A 14,819-nucleotide genomic window follows, 5' to 3' on the forward strand; every position below is an offset into this window, starting at 1 on the left:
AGGAGAATAGTTATGTCAGTGAACACCAAGATTGGCAAGTTGTGTGTAATGGTTAGATTTTGTGTGGAGGCTATATATACCCCTCCACCCACTCTTCATTCATGAAGAGAGCCATCAGAACATACCTACACTTCCAATACACATTTCTGAGAGAGAACCACCTACTCATGTGTTGAGGCCAAGATATTCCATTCCCACCATATGAATCTTGATCTCTAGCCTTCCCCAAGTTGCTTTCCACTCAAATCTTCTTTCCACCAAATCCATATCCTGTGAGAGAGAGTTGAGTGTTGGGGAGACTATCATTTGAAGCACAAGAGCAAGGAGTTCATCATCAACACACCATTTGTTACTTCTTGGAGAGTGGTGTCTCCTAGATTGGCTAGGTGTCACTTGGGAGCCTCCGACAAAGATTGTGGAGTTGAACCAAGGAGTTTGTAAGGGCAAGGAGATCGCCTACTTCGTGAAGATCGACCGCTAGTGAGGCAAGTCCTTCGTGAGCGATGGCCATGATGGGATAGACAAGGTTGCTTCTTCGTGGACCCTTCATGGGTGGAGTCCTCCGTGGACTCGCGCAACCGTTACCCTTCGTGGGTTGAAGTCTCCATCAACGTGGATGTACGGTAGCACCACCTATCGGAACCATGACAAAAACATATGTGTCTCCAATTGCGTTTGAATTCTCCAAACCCTTCCCTTTACATTCTTGCAAGTTGCATGCTTTACTTTCTGCTGCTCATAGACTCTTTGCATGCTTTCTTGAATTTTGTTAAGATTGCTTGACTTGTGCAAAGTTGCTAAAATCTGCCAAGAACTAAAATTGGGAAAAGGCTAGATTTTTATTTGGTCAAGTAGTCTAATCACCCCCCCCCCCCCGCCGCCCTCTAGACATACTTTCGATCCTACAAGTGGTATCAGAGCTTTGGTCTCCATTTGCTTTGATTTTCATTGCTTTTGGTGGTCATAGCCTTGGTTTCACAACCTAGGAGAGTATGGCGTCTAGCGAGGGAAATTACCACCGTAGAGGTCCTTACTTTGATGGTACCAATTTTGTTAGTTGGAAGCATAAGATGAAAATGCATATTCTTGGACGTAACCCCGCCGTTTGGGCTATTGTGTGTGTTGGCTTGCAAGGTGAATTCTTTGATGGGAGAGAACCGAATCGTGAAGCTACTGCGGAAGAGTTGAAGATGCTACAATACAATGCTCAAGCTTGTGATATCCTCTTCAACGGATTATGCCCTAAAGAATTCAAGAAAATCAGCTGTCTTGAGAATGCAAAGGAAATTTGGGATACTTTGATTGATATGCACGAAGGTACCAACTCCGTCAAGGAATCCAAGTTGGATGTGCTTCAAAGTCAACTTGACAAGTTCAAAATAAAGGATGGTGAAGGTGTCGCTGAAATGTACTCTAGGCTTGCTCTTATCACAAATGAGATTGCCGGCTTAGGAAGTGAAGAGATGACCGACAAATTCATCATCAAGAAGATCCTAAGAGCCTTGGATGGAAAATACGATACCGTATGCACATTGATCCAAATGATACCAAATTACAATGATCTCAAGCCAATGGAAGTCATTGGAAGAATTGTTGCTCATGAGATGTCACTCAAGGATAAGGAGGAGCTCCATAACAAGTCAAGTGGTGCATACAAAGCCTCATGTGAAGCTCCCACATCATCAAGTGAGAAACAAACCTTCAATGAAGAATTGAGCCTAATGGTGAAAAACTTCAACAAGTTCTACAAGAATAGAAGCAAAGAGAGAAGTTCCAAGTTAAGGTCCTACAATGACAAAAGATCTTCTAGTCGAGAGCGAAACTGCTACAATTGTGGAAGACGTGGACACTACTCCAATGAGTGTACGGCTCCCCATAAGAGAAGAGAAGATTCTCCCAAAAGAAGAAGTAGAAGAGAAGAATCACCATCAAGGGAGAGAAGGAGTAGGGATGATCGATATGAACGAAGACCCTCTCGGAGAAGCAAGGATTCGTAAAGGAAGGACAAGTCATCAAGGAGCTACACAAAACGAAGCCATCAAGCTCATGTTGGTGAATGGGTATCCGGCTCCGACTCCGACAATGACTCCGAGAGAAGCTATCACTCCGACTCCGAATATACTCAAGATGAAGGTGTTGCCGGTCTAGCACTTGTGTCAACCAACTCCTACGACATATTTGATTCACCAAATGAAGGAATTGGAAGATGCTTCATGGCCAAAGGTCCAAAGGTATCACACCCCGAGTATGTTGATTTCAATAGTGATGAAGATGACTTGTTAGGTGATGATGATTTACTTGTTGACAACTATAGTGATGAATACTATGATGAAACGTCAATTAATCATGCTAATCAAGATGAAACGAATGACAATGATAAGGAGAAGATTGAGTCTCTAACTAAAGAACTAAACACTCTTAAGTTAGCTCATGAAACTATCTTAGGAGATCATCAAGAACTTTTAAGGACTCATGAGAAATTACGTTTTGAGAAGCTCAATCTTGAGCAAGATCATGAGTTCTTAAAGGCAAGCAATGATGATCTTCGCAAGAAAAGTTCTTCTTACATTGCCAAGCGTTTACTCTTATCCACTTAAATGCCTCAAGTCAAGTCTAGTAACAAGAACAAGAAGGATTCTTCTTCTAGTAGTAACAATAATCATGCTAAATCCAATATTGTTGCTTCTAGTAGTTCTCTTGATTCCACTAATGATTCTCTTAGCCAAGTTACACTTGAGCAAGAAAATAGCTTATTGAAGGGAATCATAGAGAAAGGTGTTTACAAGAGCCTGCCGAGAGTAAGCAGTTCGAGGAAATTGTACGCACGCAAGGAAGGCACCAGAAGAATCAAGGTATTGGTTTTGAACGAAAGTTCAATGCCAATGGAGTTGAGTGGGAAGAAGATCAATACCCCAAGACGAAGTTTGTTCCTCAACAAGAGAAGTATGATCCTACTTCTTTCAAAGGGACACAAGCTCAAGATGATCTTCCACCACAAGACCACAAGAAAAAAAGGCAAGGACAAGCTTCAAGAGGAAATTGATGCATTTGAAGAAGCTCCTAAGGCCTTGGTCAAGTGGGTTCCCAAGACTACATCAAGTTCCACTTCATCAAGTACAACTACAACTCCGAGGATTCCCATCAAGATGGTGTGGATCCTGGGGAAGAAGAACTAGAGAGTTCTTGAGGGTGACTCCGCCAACATACTTCACTCTTATCATTTTGGCAAGAACAAGTGCAATCAACTTCCACATCTTGCACTAGTTCAAGGAGTCACAAACCCTCTTGCTGGTAAGACAAGGGACAAGGTAACCTAAAGCTTTCATAGACATCATCTTGTGTGTGCATCACTCTATGTCTATAGATATCCTTGTTTGTTCCTTGTGGGACTAACCCGTGTAGGTATTGAAAGTGCAACTCACTCCAAAGGATAGCCCCGAATGATCTACATCAACTTAGAGCATCCACATCTTCAACACCTACATGAAGTCATCATCGACAAAATCCAAGGTTAGTTCATCCCTCTTAGGGGGGATCTCACATCTAGGGGGAGCTTTACTCTAAGAATTGAGCTAAAGCAACTCTAATAGTGTGAACACAACAACGCTTTATGTAAAAATGGTAACCCCATTTTGAGCTTAAACGATGAGTACGACCTATGATCAAGTGATCTCACTTGACTCCTAAGTCAATATACTCTAACATAGGTGACTTTGTCACCGCCCAACTCTAGATGAAGTTCTCTTGTGTTCTTTTCTGTGTTCTTGCATTTGTCTCATGCATATTTGTTTCCCCTTTCAAAAAAAACTTCATCTAGATCTTTTAGTTTCTTTTCTTTGCTTTTTGTTCTGCATTTTCTGCATCCAATTCATTGCAAATCTTTGTGAGATCTTATTTGTCCAGTGAGCTGAGGTGACAAGTGTTTTTCTCTGTGATGAACTCGGTTCCACCGGTTTCATGTCTCCGGTCTAGCCGAAGATTTTCGGAGCAACCGAAGCATACAACTCGGTGACACCGATTTCACTACAGGAAAAACATTTTGCCATTTATTCCTGCTTTATTCTTGATCCAGCTCCACTCAATGAATCTTGTCCTCTGCAAGCATCACATTTACCTTAATGCTTTGTACTGTGATTCAAGGACCGAACCCATTCACAACAAATTCCAGAAGACCCTTCTTGGAAATTGATGTCAAAGGGGGAGAGAGAGATCACAGAAAAGCTTAATCATATCTCTAGGGGGAGAGATCTCTAGGGGGAGATAATACTCCAGGAAAGACTAATCTTCAAGGATCCCAGATGCTTGATGTTCAAGAGGAGAGATGCCACATGTCTTCTTGGGGAAATACATGTTCATATGTGCTTATTGCATTAGCTATGTTCATTTGTTTCTTTGAGCTCTGTTTTTCTGTTCCCTATCTTCTCCCAGTATCCCATGCTAGATTCAGGGGGAGCAAGACATCCAAGGGAAAGAAATTTATTAAATTCATTGCATATCTTTCTCTTTGGGGACATGTCAATATCTATCGTGGTACGCTGTACTCACTCTACATGTCATCCCAGTCTTGGTACTCTTGTGGTTTCTTTTGTTTGCTCTAGCTAGTGGGTGCATCTGTGTTATCTAACCTTGTTTACGCAGGCTCATCCCATCCTAGCCAACTCAAGACTACAAGGTAAGTATATGCATCATAGTCATGTGTATGAGAAATTCTTGCTGATGTACATACTGTTTGCAAGAAGGACTCATGGGCATGAAGGTACATTTCCCATATTCATATCTTTTGCCCTGATGCATATAGCCAAGATACATGTAACACATTGCTACTCTGTCATGGTTATGCTCTCACATGCTTCTATATTCCATATTCACATGATTGCATACATGTAGGGGGATCCTATGCTTGTTACATGTCTTTCCAAAGCTTTACTTGCTATTCTCTATATCTTTATCTAAAGCTTTGATGTATGTTGCCATCAATTACCAAAAAGGGGGAGATTGAAAGCACAAGTGCTCCCTGGGTGATTTTGATAATTAATGACAACATATCTCTTGTTGGACTAATACTTCTACCTAGTATGTTTCAGACAAGTTCAACAAATTAAGTGGCATGGACTAAACGATGTGGAACCCCTTCAAGATGCTAAGGACAAAGGATTAGCTCAAGCTTCAAGATCATGACTCTACATTTTCTATTTTAGTGATCCAAGATCACATTGAGTCTATAGGAAAAGCCAATACTATCAAGAGGGGATGAGGTGTTGCGTAATGTCTTGCTTGCTCAAAGTGCTTAGTGATATGCTCCAAAGCCCTCAACCACTTTCTCACTTCCATATATGTCCCACACCAAATATCCAACTCGGCCCCACCGATTCTTTCTATCCGGAGCCACCGAGTTCAGTTGACATAGCCACTACCAGAAACCCTAATCAGTTCGGTCTCACCGATGGGATCTCGGTCTCACCGAGATGGGCTTGCAAACTCTCTGTTACCTATTGCAATATTTTCGGTCCCACCGAGATATGCAATCGGCACCACCGAGTTTTCTTGGCCAACTCTCTGTTTCACTTATTACCCAAATCGGTCCCACCGAGTTTGAGTAATCGGTCAAACTGAGTTTTGGATTTACACTAACCCTAGCACATCGGTCCCACCGAGTTGATCCAGTCGGTCCCACCGAAAACCCTAACGGTCACTAGATTTGCTGAATCGGTCCGACCGAGTTTATCAATTCGGTCCCACCGAGATTGGCAAGTTGTGTGTAACGGTTAGATTTTGTGTGGAGGCTATACATACCCCTCCACCCACTCTTCATTCGTGGAGAGAGCCATCAGAACATACCTACACTTCCAATACACATTTTCTGAGAGAGAGAACCACCTACTCATGTGTTGAGGCCAAGATATTCCATTCCCACCATATGAATCTTGATCTCTAGCCTTCCCCAAGTTGCTTTCCACTCAAATCTTCTTTCCACCAAATCCATATCCTGTGAGAGAGAGTTGAGTGTTGGGGAGACTATCATTTGAAGCACAAGAGCAAGGAGTTCATCATCAACACACCATTTGTTACTTCTTGGAGAGTGGTGTCTCCTAGATTGGCTAGGTGTCACTTGGGAGCCTCCGACAAAGATTGTGGAGTTGAACCAAGGAGTTTGTAAGGGCAAGGAGATCGCCTACTTCGTGAAGATCTATCGCTAGTGAGGCTAGTCCTTCGTGGGCGATGGCCATGATGGGATAGACAAGGTTGCTTCTTCATGGACCCTTCGTGGGTGGAGCCCTCCGTGGACTCGTGCAACCGTTACCCTTCGTGGGTTGAAGTCTCCATCAACATGGATGTACGATAGCACCACCTATCGGAACCACGACAAAAGCATCTGTGTCTCCAATTGCGTTTGAATTCTCCAAACCCTTCCCTTTACATTCGTGCAAGTTGCATGCTTTACTTTCCGCTGCTCATAGACTCTTTGCATGCTAGCTTGAATTGTGTTAAGATTGCTTGACTTGTGCAAAGTTGCTAAAATCTGCCAAGAACTAAAATTGGGAAAAGGCTAGATTTTTATTTGTTCAAGTAGTCTAATCACCCCCCTCTAGACATACTTTTGATCCTACACAGGCGATAGCACGCGGTTCCTGGAAGCCCCCAAACTCCTCGTCTTGATGGTGTTCGTCATTCCTTCTTGGCGGTGGAGGCAGCAGAGGGAGGGATGGCGCAGGGGAGCCCCCTGCGGCGCGGACAAGCTCGGCGATGCAGCCGAGCCAGTCCTCATAGAGGTCGTCGACCGGGCGGTAGCGCAGGAGCTCGTGCGCCATGAGAAGTGCGGCCCGTGCATCCATGGGAGGGCGACGTGCATGGGAAGAAGAACCGGCTGGGGTCAGTGATGTAGTGGCGGTGCGGCCATCCCGCCACACCGAGGGGTGCAGCGAGGATGCCTGCTGCTTGTTCCCCGCTGGGCCGGTGGCAGTGTTGGCGGCAGGCAACGGGTAACGATGAGGTGACCCGCCAACGGGAGCCGTCTGAACGATGTGGGCGGCGAGGGCAGTCCAGCGCTCAGCACGAGCGCGGCACGCGTCTGCCATGGAGATGAAGGAGCGACGGAGCACGGAGCGACGGAAGGAAGCTTCGGCGCACCCCTACCTGGCGCGCCAAATGTTGGATCACGGGTTCTGGCAAACCCTCAAGATTCAAACACTGGGGTGTGCACGAAGGTTTTCTCGCTAACGATCCACGCCCTAGCTCTCCAAGATCTCTTGGACGAACTCGACGAACTCACAACACAGAAAGACACAAGATTTATACAGGTTCAGGCCACCGTTGTGGTGTAATACCCTACTACAGTGTGGTGGTGGTGGATTGCCTCTTGGGATGATGATGAACAGTACAAAGGGAAGAACGGCCTCGTGAGGTTGAGGTGTTCTTGTGCTTGGTAAATTTGTGGGGGTGAGGTGATCTTGGATCCGTCTCCAGTCAGTTGGTTATCAGGTCCCTCCCCTATTGTGGTGGCTAGTTCTACTTATATAGGCCCTGGTCCTCTCCCCAAATATTGAGCGGGAAGGGAGCCAACAATGGCCAATTTGAAAGGGGATAGCTAGTACATCTTATCCTGACAAAAGTGGTCTTCGCCTGCAAAAGGCTCTGGTGGTGACGCCATCCTGGGCTCCATGGTGACCTCCGTCTTGTCGTCCTTCTGGTCTTGGTCTCATTGCACCGATATGGAAACCTTTGCTTGATGCCTCAGTACTCCACGCCTGCGCTTGCCCCCTTGCCACCAAAGAGGAAGCAAGGACACTGCGCAAGCTGGCACCCGCCTGGTCTCGATTGTCATGGCTCACGTCACGAGAACCTCATGAGGTTTGCCTTGCCTTGATCTCTCCGCCCCTAGCGAGCCTGCCTGGCGAGGCCGCTCCTGAGGAGGTCTTGCATCGTCCGCCTCGCGAGGCTTGGACCCTCGCGAGGGTCTTGAATGGCTTGTCGATGAAGATGGGCCGTACGGGCCTGCTAGCTCAGCCACGCCGTGGGCCGGAGGCAGACAAGTCTGCGGACCCCCGTTCCCAGAACGCCGACACTATCACACCCGATCATCACGTGGTGTCTCAACACGACAACTGTAGCAATGGTGCATACTTAGGGACAACACTTTTATCTTCAAATTTAGTGAAGGGATCATCTTATAATGCTACCATTGTACTAAGCAAAGTAAGATGCATAAAAAGATAAACATCACACGCAACCAAAAATATGTGACATGATATGGCCATCATCATCTTGTGCTTTTGATCTCCATCTCCGAAGCATCGTCATGATCTCCATTGTCACTGGCTCGACACCTTGATCTCCATCGTAGTGGCGTGGTCGTCTCGCCAACTATTGCTTCTACAACTATCGCTAATGCATAGTGATAAAGTAAAGCAATTACATGGTGTATGCATTTCATACAATAAAGAGACAACCATAAGGCTCCTGCCGATTGTCAGGTATCTTACAAAACATGATCATGTCATACAATAATGTTTATCACATCATGTCTTGACCATATCACATCACAACATGCCCTACAAAAACAAGTTAGACGTCCTCTACTTTGTTGTCGCAAGTTTTAAGTGGCTGCTACGGACTTCTAGCAAGAACTGTTCTTACCTACGCATAAAACCACAACGGTGTTTCGTCAATTTTGCTGTTTGAAACTTCTTCAAGGACCAGCCATAGTCAAATTCGATTCAACTAAAGTAGGAGAAACAAACACCCGCCAGCCACCTTTATGCAAAACTAGTTGGATGTTAGTCGGTGGAACCGGTCTCATGTGCGCGGACATGTAAGGTTGGTCCAGGCCGCTTCATCCCACAATACCGCCAAATCAAAATAAGATGTTGGTGGTAAGCAATATGACTATCACCGCCCATAACTCTTTGTGTTCTACTCGTGCATATCATCTATGCATAGACCTGGCTCAAAATGCCACTGTTGGGAATCGTTGCATGGAAAACAAAAAAATTCTACGCACATGCAATGACCTATCCATGGAGATGCATAGCAACGAGGGGGAGTGTGTCTATGTACCCTCGTAGACCATATGCGGAAGTGTTTCACAACACGGTTGATGTAGTCGAACTTCTTCGCACTTCAACCGATCAAGTACCGAAATCACGGCACCTCCGTGTTCTACACACGTTCAGCCCGGTAACGCCCCTCGCCTTCTTGATCCAGCAAGATGTCGAGATAGTAGATAAGTTCCATCATCACGACGGTGTGGTGAAGGTGATGGTGAAGTGATCCTCGCAAGGCTTCGCCTAAGCACTACGAAAATATGACCGAGGGAGTAAACGGTGGAGGGGGGTGCCGCACACGGCTAAACAATTGTCTGGGGTGTGCTAGCCCCCCCCCTCACACACACACACACACACACACATATATATATATAAGTGGGAGGGAGAGGGGAGGCTGCGAGGAGACGCCCACGTAGGCCAAATCCTACTTGGGGTCTTCCCTTGGCCGCCCCCTGCCATATTTGCCGAACGGGGAAGGAAATAGGATGGAGGAGGGAAGGAAGGGGGAGGCCGAATCCCCCCTTTCCTTTCCCTTCCCCTCTTTCCTTCTCCTCCTAGTTTGGCCCATATGGGGGGTGCACCAGCCCCTTGTGGCTGGTGTGTTTCCCCTCTTGGCCCATAAGGCCCATGTCTTTTGCCGAGGGTGCCCGGAACCCCTTCTGGTGACCCGATATGTACCCGGTACCCTCCGGAACACTTCTGGTGTCCGAATACCATCATCCTATACATTAATCTTTACCTCTCAACCATTTCGAGACTCCTTTCCAAGACCGTGATCTCATCTGGGACTCCGAACAACATTCAGTCACCAAATCACATAACTCATATAATACTATATTGTCATTGAATGTTAAGTATGCGTGTCAGATTACGGGTTTCGGCGAACCCTTGAGGTTCGAACTCTGGGGTGCGCACGAAGAACACTCTCTACCCGACTCGCACGCTCAACGATTCCACGGCCTAGATCATCGAACCCAAAGAACAAGAGACACATTTATACTGGTTCGGGCCACCTTGCAGTGTAATACCCTAATGCAGTTTGTAGGTGGATTGCCACGATGGGCTCAGGATCAACTAGTACAGTGGATGGGCAGCCTTAGGAGGTGAGGTGTTCTTGATCTCGATGTGCTGGTGGTGGAGAGGGTGATCTGAATGATTCGTCTCCTTCTACGGTGGAGGCTAGGTCCTATTTATAGTGGCCTTGGTCGTCTTCCCAAATGTTTAGGCGGGAAGGGATCCCACAACGGCCAAGTTTGAAGGGGGACAACTAGTACAAGCTATCCTCACAAAAGTAGTCTTTGCCTGCCAAAGGCTCTGGTGGTGACGCTGTTGTGGGCTCCGCGATGACCTCCAACCTGTCGTCCTGCTGGTCTTGGTCTTATTGCATAGATATGGTAACCTTTGCCTGATGCCTTGGGACCCCTCCCCTGCGCTTGCCTCCTTAGCACCAAAGAGGAAACTGGTACATTGCGCCCGCTGGCGCCCGCCTGGCCATGGTCGCCATGGCTCACATCACGCGAACCTCGCAGTGTGCCCCCTTGCATAGATATCTCCGCTCCTCGGGAGCCAGCCGAGTGAGGCTGCCCTCAGGAAGGTCTTGGTGTCGTCCGCCTCGCGAGGCTCATCCCCTCGCGAGGGTCTTGAGTTGTTGTTGCCGAAGATGGGTCGTACCGGGCCGTTGATGGAGCCACACCATGGGCCGCAGGCAGGCACGTCTAGGTATCCCCGTTCCCAGGACGCCATAGTAGCCCCCGGGCCCAAGGCGTGCTCGAGCTTGGCTTCGAGGCAAAGCCAAAGGGAAAGTGCAGAGCGCTGCAGGCCCCAACCGCCTGCGGCCTTGGTCGACGCGTGGCGATTGATGGGATGTGGGCGCTCTGCTTCCCCATGTTGCCTCGGCAACTGTCTGACTTGACGAGATGATGCTGCATGCAGGAGAAAATCATCATTACGTGTGATCGTGGAGGCTAGCGGTTGGCCTCCTTCTGGCTATAAATGAGGGGAGGGGCATAGCCCCCTCGCTCATCTCTGCATCCTTGCCGATTGCTCCTTCTTCTTCCTCTTCACGTCGACGCCTTGCTGCAGTCCCATGGCGCCCATGAAGAGGTTTTCAGCCGTGGAGAAGGGGAAGGCTCTCCAGGAGGGGCTCGGCTCGCCACCGCCCAAGAGGGGGTGGGGCTGTTCCCATAAGCCTGCCGTGACCCTTGCCGTGGCTCCCCAGGGGCGCGGTCGCACTCCTTTGGGGACTGGCGTCGTCCTCGGCGGCCGCAGCGGCGTATCCTCCCACGGCAAGGGCCGCTCTAGGCGGAGCAGCCCTTGCACCGAGGGGAGGCGTGTCGTGGTCACCCGGCCTCCTCGATCGTGCTTCCATTCGGCAGAAATGCTCCCAAAGTTCGTCGTGTGGTCAGAGAGTCTGGCTGGCACCTGGCTCCAGCTTCCGCACTCCTTTGCCGACGAGCTACCGGCCCGGGGTCTCGACAACCTCTGGCTGCAGGCCGACAGTTGCTACAGCAAGGCCTCGTGGGTCGCGGTGGAGGTCTCCGTCACGGGCAACGTGGCCCTGGCCCGCGGCTAGTAGGCGTTTGCCCGCGCACGCGGCCTGAGCGGGCGGTGTACCCTCCACTTCAAGTAGATGGCGCCGTGACCCTCTTCATGAGGGTGTTTGGGGAAGATGGTCGATGCGCAGGGTGCAGCCGTGAAGACAGCGGCGGCGACAGTGAGCTCGGTCTGGGCGACGGACGTGACGAGGTTGAGGGTGAGCTTACCCTTGGCGATGGCCGCGGTTCGCCTAACGGCGGCAGCTTCTCCGCCAGCGAGAGCACCAGCAGATCCCACTGCCGTGTGGCGGTGAAGCGCGAGAGGGACTCAGATTGAGCTGAGTCCGGGAGGACTTCGGAGCCGCGTCTCGTCAGCTGCTGCGGTCATGCGGGCCGCTTTTGTTTGACCTTTCCTTTCTTCCTGCATTTTGAAAAAAGGTAGATGGCCCTGCTGGGGTGTGTAATGAACTGTGATCTCTATGCTGCTATGTTATGCTTATTGCTCCGACGTTGTTCATGTTCCACGTAGAGCTAAAAAGAAGGGGGTGACTTAGCTTGATACGCTCGGGGTAGTTTCCCGTCTCGGGAGGGCACACCTCCTGGCATCTAGTGAGGCCTCCTTGTTGCCGACTCGGGAGCCGCCGACCTCGGGAGGCGTCACAAAGCTGCAAAGTTTGTTATGTCATCTGTCGGGTGCCTTACTCCTCCTTACGCGAGCCCTCAGGCATGGGCTAATCATGGATTAGCGCACCATGTCGCGGTACCCGTGGGGCACGGACTTAGGAGGGTGCGCCGATCACGAGCTCAATCGAGGGCGCCTCACGAAGATCAAGGGAGCCGAAGCTCTGGGGCGACAGGGCTTTGGCGAGGTATGTCCGTGGTTTAGGCTAGCCCAGCATGCACACAGACCTGCCCAGCCCCCGCGCGGGGAGCACGAGGGAGAGCGTGGCGCAACTGTCGTCCTTCCTGACGCAAAACAAAGAAGCGAGCGAAGAAGTAGAGGAAAGGGGGCTCAACCAAGCAACTGAGAAATGCCAAAACTCCAAATTTCACAAAAAGGTTGCAACCAGCTACAGAAAGCAAATGAACAGCCGCTTCCGGCACCTAGTCTAGTCTTCTCACCAGGGCGGAGCTAAGTGTTGCCACTAGGACATGGGAGGGAGCCCTCGAGGCCTGAGGGCGGCACTCCGGAGACTCCAGAGCGTGTACAGCCCCACTCATTATTATGTGAGAGTGTCAGGAGTGGAGACCTTCACAGGCACTAGGCCTTGCTTCATAGGTAGAACTTCCGGAGGTGCTAGATGTTCCAGGCGTTATGGATGGGGATCCCGTCCTTCGTCTCCAGGCGCACAGTGCCAGGCCTGGAGACACGTGCAATCCTAAATGGGCTCTCCCACATGGGTGAGAGTTTATGCAACCCTTCCCTGGAGAGCACCCGCCTCAGGACGAGATCGCCCCACCTCGAGCATCCTGGAGCGGACGCTGCGGCAGTGGTCGGCGTTCTGGGAACGGGGGTCCCCAGACTTGCCTGCCTGCGGCCTGCGGCGTGGCTCGAGTGGGGGCCCAGTGCGGCCCAGCTTCATCAGCTCAAGCTCAAGACCCTCGCAAGGGGCCAAGCCTTGCAGGGCGAACGACAGGAGGCCTCCTCAGGAGCAGCCTCATCAGGCAGGCTCGCGAGGAGGCGGAGAGATCAAGGCAGGGGTGCCTCGCGAGGAGCCCGTGACGCAAGCCATGACGATCGAGATTAGGTGGGCGCCAGGTGGGCGCCGGCCTGCGCAATGTCCTTGTTTCCCCTTTGGTGCAAAGGGAACAAGCACAGTCCAAGGCATCGGGCAAAGGTTACCATTCCGGTGCAACGAGACCAAGACCAGCTGAGCGGCAGGACAGAGGTCACCATGGAGCCCAAGACGGCGTCATCACTAGTGCTTTTGGCAGCCGAAGACCACCTTTGGTCAGGATAACTTGTACTAAATGTTCCCCTTCAAAATGGCTAATTGTTGGCGCCCTTCTCGCTCATTATTTGGGAAGAGGACCAGGGCCTCTATAAATAGGACTAGCCCCCGAGAGGAAAAGAAAGGGAAGAAAGAGGGAGGAAAAATGAGAGAGAAAGAAAGAGAAAAGAAAGAGGGAGAGAAAGAGAGAGAGAGAGATCTGGACCAAGTAGAACACATTGCACCAGCTCAAGAACACCTCTCGCGAGGCTGTTCTTCCCCCTGTATTGTTCATCATCAGCCCCTGAGGCAATCCACCACACCACACACCGGAGTAGGGTATTACACCACATCGGTGGCCCGAACCAGTATAAACCTCGTGTCCTTTGTGTGTTCTTCTTTCCAGCCTAGATTTCTTGCGAGCCGTAGAAGCGCGAGTCGGTAGGGGAAAGATCTCCGTGCGCACCCCAGAGTTCGAACCTTAAGGGTCTACCGGAACCCGAAATCCGACATTTGGCGCGCCAGGTAGGGGTGCGCCGGAATCTTTCTTCCACTGTTCGTGTGTGATCTTCCGTCGTGTCCATGGCTGATGCTCGTCGGGCTCCCGCCGAGCGCCGGGCTGCTCTCGCCACCCGCGTCGCCCAGACGGCGCCCGTCGGCGAACGCCCTCGTCGTTCCCCGTCACCTGCTGCCAACGCAGCCACCCGCCCAGCGGGGAACGAGCAGCCGGCCTCGTCCCAGCATCCTTCGGTGCGGCGGGAGGGCCGCACCGCAACCCCGTGTTGGGGAACGTAGCAGAAATTCAAAATTTTCCTACGTGTCACCAAGATCTATCTATGGAGAGACTAGCAATGAGGGAAGGAGAGTGCATCTACATACCCTTGTAGATCGCTAAGCGGAAGCGTTCAAGTGAACGGGGTTGATGGAGTCGTACTCGTCGTGATTCAAATCACCGATGACCAAGTGCCGAACGCACGGCACCTCCGCGTTCAACACACGTGCAGCCCGGTGACGTCTCCCACGCCTTGATCCAGCAAGGAGAGAGGGAGAGGTTGAGGAAGACTCCATCCAGCAGCAGCACAACGGCGTGGTGGTGATGGAGGAGCGTGGTAATCCTGCAGGACTTCGCCAAGCACCACAGAAGAGGAGGGAGAGAGAGATGCAGGGCTGCACCAACGAGAGATCGAATCACCTGTTTTTGGGGCAGCCCTAGGCCTCTATTTATATGGGGAAGGGGAGGGGCTGCGCCCCCTCTAGGGTTCCCACCCCTAGGGGGGTGGCAGCCCTAGATGGCCAAGGGGGTGGCGGCCAAG

The sequence above is a fragment of the Triticum urartu genome, chromosome 2A, assembly GCF_056163025.1.
Source record: "Triticum urartu cultivar PI428250 chromosome 2A, HENAU_Tu73, whole genome shotgun sequence".
Taxonomy (NCBI): domain Eukaryota; kingdom Viridiplantae; phylum Streptophyta; class Magnoliopsida; order Poales; family Poaceae; genus Triticum; species Triticum urartu.